Genomic DNA, 15,268 nt, shown 5'->3' with positions numbered 1-15,268 from the left:
GACTATAGTCATATCAAACAAAACAAACTTGAAAGCAAAACTTATTACTAGAGGTAGAGGTTAATTCCATAGTAACAGAATGTTCAGTTTATCAGACAGGTTTAACGATCCTAAACTTGTATGCACCGAATAACAGAGTCTCAAAATACGTAACTAAAAAATCAACAAAACCACTAGGAGAATAGGGAGGAAGGATAGAATAAGAGCAGAGAGAATAAAGAAAGCTACTATGATGAGTTATCCAGATTTCCCTTGAGCACTGAAACTCTTACTTCTAGGATTAGTCCCCATACTTCTAGGCTTGCAGCCAGAAAATAGCACTTAGCCATCAATTCTCTTTGCAGATTGCCTCAGCTGAAGAAAACTACCTTGCCCAAGGTTACTAATACTCCCAAGGGCAACTCACATCCAATGACTGGCTGATGAGGATGGAAGGAATACAGGCCCAGCTCCCTTGCCCTAGTTGGGACAATCTGGCTATAGAGCTTTCCATAGGATCAGCAGGGGTCTGTATCACAGCTCAACAGCTTCTGCCCAAGTCAGCTCCTTCATCCTCTCTTCCCCAGATCCCAAGAGCAAACTCTAAAAAACATCCTCTGCCTCAAAGCCTGCTTCTCAAGGAAGGCAATCTGCAACACATATCCATGGGAGAAGCACTGATAAGAAGATGAAAATATGGAATTAAAGGTCAGGAAGGAAGATAGGGTTCCTATCCTCGTTAGATTTTGAGGCAATTCCTATAGAGGTGATAAAAAAAAGTTCAGGAATTGAATGAGATGGCTAAATTATAAACAAGTAAAGACAGCTTCAAAGGCTGCCTACAGCTAAGCATCCAAGAAAGAGAAGCATAGGAGACTTAGGAGAGGCATCAAAAATGTGTAATCGTGTAGTGTCACCAAGGTGAAAGGACAGAAAACATGAAGAAATTTTAAGTTAATGTTAAATGCTTAATTTATAGGTAAGAAAATTGTTGTTGTGGCTACATAATGTGTACTAACAACATCCAATTCTCTTTTCTCCTAGTCCATTCTCTAATTTTCCTGTAGGAAACTACCACCCCCTCTACTCTTAGCTGATGTGCTTTGGATGGCACTGATCCTACCCATGGTTCCAAAGGTGGGCTCATGTTTGGGCTTGGACAGTCAGAGCATTGTATTCCCTGGCCTTCAGTTTGAACTAGTGAGAGTAAGGCTCAAGGTTTTTGTTCAAATCATTAAATGAACTCTTTTTTTTTTTTTTAATTGGCTGACCCTAGGGTTTGCTGGCAGCCACTACGCCACTGAGGAAACTCAAGATGAAGTCAGTATAAAAGAGGACAAAGCCACAGTGAAATAAAGTCCTAATCGGGTGACATCATTTGAGCACCTGAATACAGCTGTGCATGTAACTAGACATCCTGAGACTTTTCTGTTACTGAACCACTGAATTCCTTTTTTTTTTTTTCCTTTTAATCCAATTTGAGTTGGGTTTTCTTTCACTAGCAAAGTAAAAAATTCTGATAGCATGAGGATAGCTATTCCATATTCAATTTTGTAGTCCACTTTTTTCACTAAACATGATAATGGAAGAATTTGGGGTGGTTAAAAGTAAATTAACTGCCTAGGTTTGAGTCCACAGTTAGTAGCTGTGCAACCTTGGGCATGTTACTTGACCTCAGTCACAAACTGAGGAATAGCATGTACCTTATAGGGTTGTGAAAGTTAAATTAATGTATGCAAAGCCCTAAGACTGTGCCTAATACTTGGTAAATGGTGTAAAAATGTTAGCTATTATTAATTATTATTTCTAATTACAAAATCTTCATAAGCATCATTTTAATAGATGAATGGATATTTCATACTTTACTTAGCCAATTGTCCTACTAACAGGCCAGTTTTTCACTATTGTGAATAAGACTGCATTGAACATCTTTGAGCACAAAGCTTACTCTGTATGTGATTATTTCCTTAGTTTAGAGTACTAGCGAAAATACCAGTTCAAAGAGTCTATTTGATTCTCAAAGATTTTTAGGGAGGTAAAATCTACAGCCTTGCTCCAAAGATACTTCCTTTGCATTTTTTTTTTTTTTTTCCAGTACGCGGCCCTCTCGCTGTTGTGGCCTCTCCCGTTGCGGAGCACAGGCTCCGGACACGCAGGCCCAGCGGCCATGGCTCACGGGCCCAGCCGCTCTGCGGCACGTGGGATCCTCCCGGACCAGGGCACGAACCCGTGTCCCCTGCATCAGCAGGCGGACTCTCAACCACTGCGCCACCAGGGAAGCCCTTCCTTTGCATTTTTATACCAATTAGTCTATTTGCACTCATCCAAATCTTCCTTCCTGTAATTTAAGCTTAGCCTATGATCAAAAGGATCAAAAACAGGCAGACCTTGTTTTACCGCACTTCACTTTATTGCCCTTCGCAGATACTGTGTTTTACACAAATTGAAGGCTTGTGGCAACCCAGCATCAAGCAAGTCTATCGGTGCTATTTTTCCAACAGCATTTTCTCACTTCATTTCTCTGTGTTATATTTTGGTAATTCTCACAATATTTCAAACACTTTCTTTATTATTATATTTGTTACGGTGATCTGTGATTAGTGATCTTTGATATTATGATTGCAAAAAGATTACAACTCACTGAAGGCCATGATGATGGCTAGCATTTTTTAGCAAGAAAGTATTTTTTTTAATTTATTTTATTGAGGTATAATTGATTTACAGTTTCTATTTACAGCAAAGTGATTCAGTTATACATATATATACATTCTTTTTCATATTCTTTTCCATTACGGTTTATCACAGGATAGTGAATATAGTTCCCTGTGCTATACAGTAGGACCTTTTTGTTTATCCATTCTATACATAATAGTTTGCATCTGCTAATCCCAAACTCCCACTCCATCCCTCTCCCACCCTCCTCCCCCTTGACAACCACAAAGTCTGTTCTCTATGTCTGTGAGTCTGTTTCTGTGTCATAGATAAGTTTATTTGTGTCATATTTTAGATTCCACATATAAGTGATATCATATGGTATTTGTCACAAGAAAGTATTTTTAATGAAGGTATGTACACTGTTTTTACAGACATAATGCTATTGCACACTTAACAGACTACAGTGTAATGTAGACATACTTTTACATGTACTGGGAAACCAAAAATCACGTGACTTGTTTTATTGGGATATTCGTTTTATTGCACTGGTCTGGAACTGAACCTGCAACATCTCTGAGGTCTGCCTGTAAATGAGTCTTTACTAGGATCGTATACTCTAATTAATGAAATGGAATAAATGCTTATAAAGTATTAAAGAAATTTTAAAATAGAAACAATCATAAAGCTCCAATAAGTGGATATTTTTTGAAATTTTTTTTTTTTTTTTTTTTGCCGTACACGGGCCTCTCACTGTTGGGGCCTCTCCCGTTGCGGAGCACAGGCTCCGGACGCGCAGGCTCAGCAGCCACGGCTCACGGTCCCAGCCGCTCCGCGGCATGTGGGATCTTCCCAGACCGGGGCACGAGCCCATGTACCCTGCATCGGCAGGCGGACCCTCAACCACTGTGCCACTAGGGAAGCCCTTTCTGAATTTTACTTTGAAAAAATAGAAACCATCAGAAGAATATAGTAGATTGGCAATAAATATTTATTGAGTGAATGTGATAATTACCCTAATGTCCTGAAGTGCCTCCTGATGGATGCATCATTATAGGATGAATTAATAGGGAGTAGACTTTAGTATATTTCTAAATCGGTGAAAACGAAGTTTTTGTTACAGTTTTCCTCAAACAGCCTTCATTAATGACAACACCCTAAAGTTAATTATATAATCACATGTGTTTTACAATGTAAGAAACTGAGCAAAGGAATGGTCACTTGTATTAATTACACAGTCATATATGCCTTTTTATTAAAAAAAAAAACTGGCCACCTTTAAGATATCACTGATTCACAATCATTATTTTAAGAAAAGTACAATCTGGAAAAAAGATGACTTTATCCCACAGTCTTAAATTGCCTAAGGAAGAGATCAGAAACAACTGAGAAGAAACGACAGTGGCAAATTGAACTAAAGTATCAACCAACATTCACCTAACCTTTATAACAGATTTGAAGCTCACACCTTCTCTTATAAAAGGGTCATTGAACCTAAAGCCCTGAGTCCTAGTGGTGCCTCCACTAGAAATCTGTAACTTTTGCAATGTTGTAGACACTGAGGGATTTATTATAAAACACCATGAACCCCAATCTATATTTCCCCAAGTGAGGCCACCAGCCACAGATGCCATTCCTGTCACCCCAAGTGGCTGAAAACCAAGGAGTTGACCAAAAATCTATGAGTTTGTCTCTTTCTCTCTGTCTCCTTGTTTCCCATCCGCTTCGTAATTACTGCCAAACGTTGGTGCAGCTCTCCATGTCCAAGGGTTAGAAGAACTAATGCCCTAGGCAGAATGATAATTCAGAACTAAGAAGATAACTTAGCACTCTCAGCCCCCAGTTATAAATCTTTTGGTCACATAATGCCTGTGGCAATAAGAGTGACATCTCAACATGCAAACATTTCACTGTCTACTTTAAACCTTTTTGATAGCACCCTCTGCCTATTTTTTAGCACCGAGTCTGAACTTGCTCACATGACATGACATATACAGTCAAGTAAAATCTGGCCTCTTCTTAACCTCTCCAACCTCACCTCTTACCTTCTTGTCACTGAGAGTGAACCTGACCTCCTCAAATGTCAACATTCTGAACATTTTCTGTTTGCCCTGTTCTCCCTTCATCTCCCCACAGCTGAAGCAAACTTCACCTCTCAGTAGAGACCTCACATGGTCCAAAAAAGCTCTCCTGACTCTCCCGGGTCTGGGTGGGTGCCTTTCTTATGATTCCCATAGCACCCTGCCAGGCTCTATCACCTTATGGCTTCCTGGGTGCTTGTTTACAACTCTCACAACTGAAAGTTCTCTGAGGGGAGGGATTGTGTGTCTCTTGCTTACTGATGGGTACCTAGTATGGCCTGGCACATAGGAGTTCGATAAACATTTATTGATGGATGAACGAATAAAAGTATGAATGAATAAAATTAGAAATACGAAAAGCAGGGTGAGGGAGGGTTGGATTGGGAGTTTGGGACTAGCAGATGCAAACTATTATATATAGAATGAATAAACAACAAAGTCCTATTGTATAGCACAGGAAACTCTATTCAATATACTGTAATAAACCATAACGGAAAAGAACATGAAAAAGAATGTATACATATAACTGAATCACTTTGCTGTACACCAGGAATTAACACAGTACCGTAAATCAACTATACGTCAATTAAAAAAAAGAAGGAAAAGAAATACCGAGAGGTGTTGGCATTCATTCAGTTCTTACAGCATCTAGTCACTGGGTATATCCCATTACCTTTGCATTCCAGAGAAAATGGTAAAGCTGTTCATATTAAAAAGTTCTGTAGGGACTTGAAGTTTATGGACAGACCGAACCTATTTTTTTCTAAAGGAAACATGCCTATGGATGTTGATGAGTATGGGCTTACAAGTAAATGTTCCTAGACTTATGACCACTTGTTATCTTCCCTTCAGAGACACTAGGAAGATTCTCCCTGCCTGTATCTTATCTCTCCAAGAAAGGCTGATGCCTGAAATTTCACTATGACAGATCCCTTTCTTTGGCTTAAGGTTTTATAGCCTCTTACGTGGAAATACTGCAAAGAAAGTAAAACATTTTATCTTATGAATCATTTATGCTCCTGGAATTTAACAAAACAACCTCCTGGATAAATTAAATCGTGTATATTAATAAGCAATAGAGAATTTTGGAATCTTAGACTGAAAGGTGTTCAAAAACTCAAAGAATATATAACAGGTAATTCCGTGGCGGTCCAGGGGTTAGGACTCCATGCTTTCACTTCTGTGGGCCCCAGGTTCAATTCCTAGTCAGGGAACTAAGATCCTACAAGCCATACCGCTTGGTCAAAAAAAAAAAACAAAACAAAACATAACAACACTAACAATGAGAATAACAATTGATTTAAAAAACAGCTAACATTTATTGAATCCTGATTGGAGCCAGGTTGTGATCTAAATACTTTTATGTACACAATATCATTTATCTACCCTATGGAATAGGACGTACTGTTATCCCCAGCTCACTAGGTGTTGAGAGGTTAGGAGCGTGCCTGAGTCATGCAGCTAGTGATAGAATTGGATTCAAACCCAAATCCCCTGAATGCAGACCCTAAGCTCTTCATCCCTACACCATTTCCCTTCTTCTTTTATCCGGAAGAAAAGAAAATATCTGCTACCAAGGGACCAATTTGGTAGAATGATACCAAGTTACCTTAGAACTAAATCCAAAGAAAGAAGCATCTCTGTTTTCTTGTTTTAATATAACAATTTAACTTTCCATATACGTTGTGTTTGCTGAACTCTTCGCTTGTGTCTATGTAAACATACTCCATCTGTGTCAATGGCAATGAAGGAGTGAAATACGTTTCTGAAATATCTTAATGAAGAGCTGACAATAATATTTTTAATTAATTAATTAATTTGGCAAGGGACTAGAGCACACCCTACTGGCCAGCTAATGGGAAATAACAGCATTTACTTGGAAGAAAATGTCATGTTAAAATCTGAAGATAAAAATCAGATTAGTGTTTCAAAGAAATTTGAAAAAATTGTCTCATAAATATCTATATATTAAATTAGTGTATCTATAGGACACTAAAACATTTCTAAAGGTTCTAAGTTCTAGAAATCGGGTAAAACTAGAAATATATTAACAGCCAATAGCATCAAATGTTGGTTAAGGGAGCATTAAGTAAATGAAAAAGTGACTCAGTTAAAAACAAACTATACAAATAGCCCTCCAAAACTCATACTAAGCAGAAGCAGGTAATCCCTGACCCTAATACTTAAACTAGTAGGTGGATAAATTAAAACCAGCCTCTTCAGTCTTTTCCCAGGCTGAGCATATTGCATGTATTTTTTTTCTTTCTTTTCTGTTTTCTGGGGTTTTTTTTTTGTTTTTTTTAGGGGAAAAGCTAAGAAGGGGGAGTAATATCCCTAATTAATATCCCTGGGGAAAATGGAAGTTGTAAAGAAATCTTTTTCTGTGCAACTTTTCAAATGGCTGCTAAATTTGAAAGCTCCATGGAGACTTTGATTTGATGAAGCAATTCCCATGGGTGAATCTTGGCTCATATCAGTGGGAGAGTTTAAAGTAATCCACAAAGTTTATTGGAAATACTGTATAAATGTGTGTGTGTGTGTGTGCGTGTGCCCAGATGTCTCCAAAACATAAAGTGACAACTAAACAAATGACCTTTATGAAATGCAATTCTTCCATTCTCATGTATTTTTTTATTGCACACATCTATAAATTGGTTTTTAAAAAAGTGCTTAACTACATATACTGTGAATAGAAAAGGTTCTAGGACTAAGAGAGTAATGCAGAAAGTGTCTCACTTTAAAATATGTCTCTATAAACGGAGCCCAAACACAAAAGCATCTATAATCAAGATGAATAAACACCAAGTTGCGATTCTCTTCCACAGTATTTGCATAATACCCAAATAGAAATTTGGAAGTGTCATAAGGCCCTGTCCAGCACATGCGTGCTTACACATGACTTGCAGGGATACTGGGGGAGGACAGAAAGAAACAATGTCCTTAGGAAAGCAGAGACTGTGATCCTAAGGTTTCTGAGCCAGAACCTCCCCCTGTTCTCACTCCAAGTACAGCCTCTTCTTATTCTGAAAGAAGAGCAAGTGCAAAGTGACAATCTGGGTCAATGTGAAGTCTAACATTTTAAATGTTACATTTACGGTTTTTTAATATTAAATAACAATCAGCCAATATAAAATATAAATTCCTTGGGAGGTGGCCTCAAAATTAGATGAATTGGGGAGATGTGAAAAAAAACATTGTCTGACTTGAACTTTCTTCCTTACTGGAGATAATTTAAAACATGTTAGATTCAGTACAAAGAGGGTATTTTTTCCCTAAACCTCTAGACTAGTGTTCTAATCTGTTAAAAGTCATGCAATGATCACTTGATAAACACAAAATGCTCATTTGAAGTTGCTTAGCATTTTCCTTTTAAACTGTTCCACAAATACTCCACAATATTATTGACATGTCAGTGTTATTACAAACTATCATTAATAGAGTCTTAGATAAAAGATATGTGGGGTATAAGTGTTCTCATGTAATTCATCCACAGCTGAGAAAGCCACATTGTATGAGTATTATTGTAAGCAAAATTCAGTAAGCCATCAGCTCTAACTGGTTTTTCCCCCCAAATGAATACATCAAGATGTTTATTTTCCGGGGCCAGGGGCTGGGGGGGAGGGGGGGGGGGGTGGGTGGAAATTTAGGAGTTTGGGATTAAAATATACACACTAGTGTATATAAAATAGATAACCAACAAGGACCTACTGTATAGCACAGGGAACTACACTCAATATCTTGTAACAAGACATAATGGAAGAGAACAGAAAAAGAATATATATATTCATATAGATATGTATAACTGAATCACTTAGCTGTCCACCTGAAATTGATACATCATAAATCAACTATATTTCAATAAAAGTTTTTTAAGATGTTTACTTTGCAAGTTTTAAATAGATCAGAAGAAAAAATCATATTCATCAAGAATGACTCATGTGATTTTGTGATTATTTTTTGATAATTTACCAAAACATTAGCCCATCATACAGCTCTCAACCCTATACTGAGTATCCTGTTGATCTTCTTTCTCTAAAGAAGGGGTGTGTTTGATGGTTGCTCTGGTGATTATCACTGTTTAATGAATAGGAGAATGTAAAAGCATGCCAATAAGGCCAAAGCACAAATTACAGCTGTATTGTGGTTACTTGAAATAGTGCAACCAGGGTGCCTTTTGGATGAAACTTGAGCTTGGCTAGGTCCCCATTCAGTAAATGCTGGACTGTGAGGTCTGAAAAGATGTTCTCTGGCAAGTTCTCAGGCTGATCCTTTTTTTAATACTGATAGTGTATGGGTAAGCCGTAAACATAAATGAAACCAAAATGGGGAAAAAAAAAATCTGGATAGATTGTCTGTGAATAAAAAACCTAGTGAATTTGGTAAGAAAATTAGCAATTAGTTGTGACTAATCTTCATTAGTCACAACTAATGGCAGTAAGTAAGAAAAGTTAACAGAATGGCAGTAAGAAAAGTTAACAGAAAGATGGAATAATTGAATTCTTAAGTAGCAGAGCAATGAAAATGACCCAAGAAGCCCTGTAGTCTAGGAGCCCATCAGAATGAGGGATAGAGCTCTCTCTGCTAAATATTTGTTTATCTTGCAAATAAAAGAGAGTTTTGTTTTGTTTTGTTTTTAGTTTTGGTTCCTAAGGCCTTGAATTCAAAATTAAGCCTTTGAATTAAATTTAAAAGAATGTAAGTAAATAATAGGGGAGAAAAGGCAAATCACTTCATGGAGTGTAAAGTTAATAGTTAACCTGATAATGAGGTCGGAATCTCATTCCCTATGTTAAACTACCCCAATTAGGTAGTGCTAAATGTCTAACTATTGGGCATTACCGCTGAAATGCAAGAAGGGCCTCTGAGGAGACCAAGGAGGTCAGCAAGAGGTCTCTGGCCTCCACTCAATAGAGAGTACCATTCAGGGGATTTCTTCTAGTTAAAACTGGAGGGTTTCTGTCTGTTTGCTTTTTTTCTTACTTTAGTTACTCTTGGTTTGTTATCATTTGTATTATTTATTTTACGGTTAAACTATAAGCCTAAGTTGCATCACCGGCGCCTCAAGAAACCTCCTCCTGCCGGCTTGCTGGTTTTGTCCTTGGGCATCAGTGGCTGCCCTGATGCCAAGAGATGTTGAGGTCTGCCTGGGTCTATTAAGTAAACACGATGTTGGGAACTCAAGCGGACGCCGTGTTGGGGTGAGGGGGGGCTTCTGGAAGCCCGTGGGCGGCCCTATCCGGGTCAACTGCCACCAGGGCCTGGCCTCCGTTGGCAAACGTGTGGTCAAAGGTGAGGTGGCCGGGCACACTGCCAGGAAAGGCCCTCACCAATGTGACCTCGCTGCCCCTCGCTGTCTCACACGGTCGGTCCCACTCTGCCCTACGCTGTCCCTCAAGGTTCTGATGCCCCACTCTGTCCTTCCTTGTCTTGCGCTGTCCTTGATGTCCCACACTGTCCCACCCTGTCCCGCGCTGTCCCTCCCACGCCGCGGCCCGCGGGCCTAGTGGTGAGCGCGTGGCTGCAAACTGCAGACGAGCCCCCCCACACCCGAGGCCGGCCCAGCAGAAGCTCCGCTCGCCTCCCTCCGGTGCCCTCAGCCCACCCACGCGGCGGCGGCCCGCGTACAGGGGAAGACAAAACCCTCCCTGGGGCTGGAAACGGTGGAAACCCCGCGCGAGGCGCGGTGCCGCCTTTGGGTCGGGCAGGAACCGCGGCCGAGGCCGGGCGGCCCGCACACTTCAGAGGAAGATTCCCGGGAGGGGGTTCTCGGAGCTGGGCAGCGGCCACCCGGATCCGGCAGAGGGGAGGCGCCCAGACCGCGGCGGCCCAGAAACACGGCCCTCGGGAGTCAAAGACTGCGTCTCAGCGGGGCCGCGCGACACTGGCGAACCCCACGCGAGCGCCCCCGGACTCCACGCGAGCGCCTCCGCCGCGATATCGCCCCTTTAAGCGGCTCGCGCCCGGAATTGGCTGCGCGGGGGAGGTGGGGCGGCGAGCGGCGACGTCACGGCCCCGCCCACTCACTATATAGTGAGGCGGCGACGGCGGCCGAGTGCGAGTGGGGAACGGTAGTGGGAGCGGGCGGCCGGCGAGCGGCGAGGCGCCTGCGCGGTGTCCGGGCCCCTGAGCCCGCGGCGCTGAGACAGCCGGGACGGACATGCGCGGGAGGGCGCCGTGGGGCAGCCGCGGCTTCGCTGGGGTAAGGGGCCTGCGGGCGGGGTGGGGGGGGCGCGGCGCCGCGCCCCTCAGGGCTCCGGGCGGCTCACTACGCGGGGTGGGTCCCCGGGGCGCGGAGAGGGTCGCCCGGCGCAGAGTCTCCCGGGACGGAGGGAGGGGCCGGCCCGGGGCGCCGGGGCGCCGGGGACGCGGCTCCGGGAGCGGCGAGCCGGGGTCCTGCGTCCGCGGGCTGGCGGCGGCCTCGGGCTCTTTCCTCCTCCTGCTGGGGGCTGCGCTAGTCTGGTCCACACCGCGCGCCCGCAAGCTCTGCCCTGGGAGCTGCGGGGGGCCGGGATCGGCGCCGGTTCTGACCCGCGGTTCTTCTGCCTAGTCTCGGCGACGACGGTCATCCCCAGTCGGTGTTCTTAATTCATCCGAGCAGCCCCGCGCCCTCCTCCCCCCACTCCTCCTCCCAGGAACGTGATTCTTTGCTGTGAAGGTCCTAAATGCTGCCTCAGACGGAAGGAACTGTAGAATTCTGTGTTCGAAACGAAAACACTTATTGGCCAGTTGTGTGTGTACCTGTGTGTTTATATGTATATCATAGTCTTATACAAATTAGATGACTCCTTTACCAGGATTGATACTGGATTGGTGCTTGCGAAGTCTATATTAAGATTTCGTCATTGCCCGAAAGAAACCAGTGTCTTACCTGATAAAAAAATATGAGTAGAGTATTAGTCATAAATATAAGTGCAATCAGAATAGAGACTGTAGCTTTAAAAGAGATGTGTTAGTGACTTTAGGTGCACCTGCAACACAGGTAGGGCAGGACTGGTTTCTAGGCAACTGTCGGGGGTGAAGAAAGGTGAGGTTAAAATGCCTTCCCCCCCCCCCCCTTCTGGAGAACAAGTGTCTACAAAGTTTCAGGCTTTTATAAATCTGTTAAGAATGCAGTGGGGATACGTTTGTTCAGGAGACTGAAGCATCTAAATAAGTTCACCACATCTGGTTTTGCCTTCTTTTTTTAACTGCATTTCTTTCTTTTTCTTGTTTTTAAATCCTTACTGGAATTATATAGTTGTAAGTGAAATTTTCCTTAAACAAAGGCATTTTGGTACCCATTTCAGAAAATGACCAAATTTTGCTAAGACCAAAATAAAAGAAGTCGGTTCCTTGTTAACAGGCCGACTATGATTGGTTATCAGTATGTTATCAATCAAGCTCTTTTCCAGATATTAGCAAATTTGAAGAGAAATACATATGGGTTTTAGCATGGAGTTCAGACACTGTTCGTCATTGCCTTCACTTCATACAGAGGTTTCCTTTTCAGCTGTGTGTTCTTGTGGACACTCACTGGTAGGTGGGAGAGGGCTGGGAGTAATAATTTATAACCTAACAGATATTAGACTGTAAACTCCTTAAGGGCAGGAACCCTGCCTTGCACAACTTCTGTCTTATGCAGCTTTGCACATAGTTGATGATTGATAAATAATTGCAGGAAAGCATATTTTACATTTTAAAGCTCAGCAGGATAGGACCAGTCACTGATGAAGTTCGGAAAGCAAATCTGTTGTTTTTTTTTTTAATGGCCGTTATGAAATGTCTGAATTATTCATATTTTTGGCAGATAGGGAAAACCACTGTCGTGATGCACTGGGTTTCCTACTTTCGGTTCACAGTCGATTCTAGTTGCTCTTTCTGTGAGATTTAATTATACTGTAGACTTGCGTTTTTGTGTGAAAATAACTGCTGCTCCTCAGAGGAACCAGATAATATTTCCTTTCTGCTAATAGTAATGGTAGCTTTTAAAAGCAAGTCACCTGGGACTTCCCTGGTGGTCCAGTGAATAAGACCCCGCACTCCCAATGCAGGGGGCCCGGGTTCTATCCCTGGTCAGGGGACTAGATCCCGCGTGCATGCTGCAACTAAGAAGGCCGCATGCTGCAACTAAAGATCCCACGTGCCGCAGCTAAGAGCTGGCACAGCCACAATAAATTTAAAAAAAAAAAAATCAAGTCACCTAAATTACAGGTGCAATCTAACATGCTTGAAACTGACTTGAATGTCTGTATACCATGAGGTTGCTTTCAGAAGGTGACCAGAGGAGGGGAAAGGTGGTGCCAGGGGTAATTCCAGGAATTGGAATGTCACAGACTCCCGCCACGGAGGGAGTCTGCTCTTAAGCTAAATGCATTTGAGTGGGTACCTCATCATCAGGATTTCTTAGCATCCTTTGGTGCTGGTGTTTGGCTATGGGTTATAAAAGCTGATCGGGATAACTCACCAGGTAAACGAAATCCAGCTGTGGCATTCTGGCATTATTCGCACAGTATAAACATGCTTTGTAAAGATAGGTAAAACTGGTGAGTTTTGGGGTTCTGAATGTACGTTACTGGCTTAAATGCAGAAGTTCGTTTTAAGGTAGGGGGAAGTTAATGTGGGATTCAGATTTCAGAAAAGAAAAAAGGATTCTGCGATTTGGAGTCCTCGTTGATACTTGAATCCAATTCTTTATACCATAAAATTGGGCAGTATTACCGAAAGGCCATTGAATATATTTTTAAAATGTGGGGCTCTGGCTACATGACGTAGCCCTTTTCAACTCCAAAGTGCCGTGATTCAGCAAAAGATTACAGTTTAACAGAGGAAACAGTAGGAAGGTCAGGGTGAGAAGACATTGTCCAAAAGCTCTTGTTAAAGACCCCCAGAATATGAAACTCGATGAGTCACAGATTGGGATTTGAAAATACTGTTCCTCGCTGCGCGGAATGCTCTTCTCCGGACTCTTCTCATGGCTGCCTTTTTTTTCATCGTTTAGATTCAAATTTTAAAAGTCACCTGAGAGAAGCCTTCCCTAGCCACCTGTGTGAATAGGTTCTTCTGCCTCCTTGCCCTCTCCTGTTCTCCGCTCATTCCCTTGGAAGTGACCACAATCTGAAATTGTGTGCTTACCTCTTACCTCTCTCCTCGCTAGACTGAACCTTAGTCAGCACCACCTAGCGTCGTATGTAGTCCAGAATAAGCATCCGATAACTATTTGTGAAAATAATGAAGCCCTGCCCTCTAAAAACCAGTGAGCCAAATTCATGAGCTGAGTTCAGTCTTCTCTGCGCAGCTGACCAGCGCTTGGGTCCTGTCCTTTGTGTCAGTTTCTCCATCTGTAACCAGGAATGTCAGGAGGAGAAACGTGGCTGTCGCCTGAAATGAAGACACTCTAGAAAGGAGAGGTGGTGAAAGTGTAGTGGGGAAAATGCTAGATTACAGGGCAGAAGAGCTGCGATGGCCCTTTGCCAACAGGAAGATGCTTAACCTCACTTCATTTCCTCCTCTGCAAAATGGCGACTGTAATCCCTGCCTCCTCTTACAGGGATGCCTTGGGGATCAAGTGAGATAACATGTTAGAAAGTGTTTTGTCATCTGTGGACCGCTTTCCAAATACAAGACATTTTATCATTAAATTCTGGATTTTACAATAGAGCCTGATTATCACGCCCCACAGGGATCCATGCTGGGAGTGGATTAAAAGGAGGCCCCTTGGGCATATGTAGGGACTCCTTTTTACGGGCGGAGACAGACCCGCGTATATCAAATACCATCTTGTAACGGGTTATATGATGGTGGGGATCCACGTGTCACTGAAGGTTGATGGTTTCAAAGAACTGTTTGAAGTGGTCACAGAATATCAGACTGATACCTTAACCCACCCTTTCCAGAGGACACATAGGACAGACCTACAAGTAATAACTTGTACAGGAGAATTTGAGGGAGTTGAAGGATAACAGGAACGTTCATAGGCTAAAGGTTGCCCAAGAAAAAACTATTACCAGGCAGCGAAGCCACAGGACAGCCTGTCTGAGCCACCCTGAAACCTTGAGCATCGTAGTGGGTCAGATCTTCCCCCGGTTTAATTAAGAGCTTGGAGAGCCGTGTGGTGTGTGGGAAGAGCCTGGCTCAAGTCTGGGCCCCAAGTTCCTTAGCTCTGTGCTTCCGGTTCCTCGGCTGTAAATGAGGGTGGTAATAGGCACCCACCTTCCAGGGTTGTGGAGAGGATTAAATTAGTTAATACACATAAAGCACTTGGAACAATGCCTGTCACATAAGTGTCCAGCGAATTAGTTATTATCCTTACTGGGTTTCTGTTCACTGTAACAATCTCGAATTACCCATTGGGTGACTTAAATGCTCATTAATTAAATTTGAAGTTTTAGACTCGCTTCCTGTCATTAGACTATTGTGCTCATTGTCGTTAAAATTTGAATAGAAATCACGTATCTTTCACAATTAGAAATCTACCGGTGTATGTCTGAAAGGAATAATATTTTTCCATCCAGTGTGTCTTTGTGTTCAGCTGATGCTAGCGCTGTGTAGGAAAAGGACAAAGGACAAAAGAATCCATT

Source organism: Lipotes vexillifer, unplaced genomic scaffold (genome assembly GCF_000442215.2).
Source record: "Lipotes vexillifer unplaced genomic scaffold, Lipotes_vexillifer_v1.1 scaffold575, whole genome shotgun sequence".
NCBI classification, from domain to species: Eukaryota; Metazoa; Chordata; class Mammalia; order Artiodactyla; family Lipotidae; genus Lipotes; species Lipotes vexillifer.
This window is presented reverse-complemented; position numbering follows the sequence as displayed.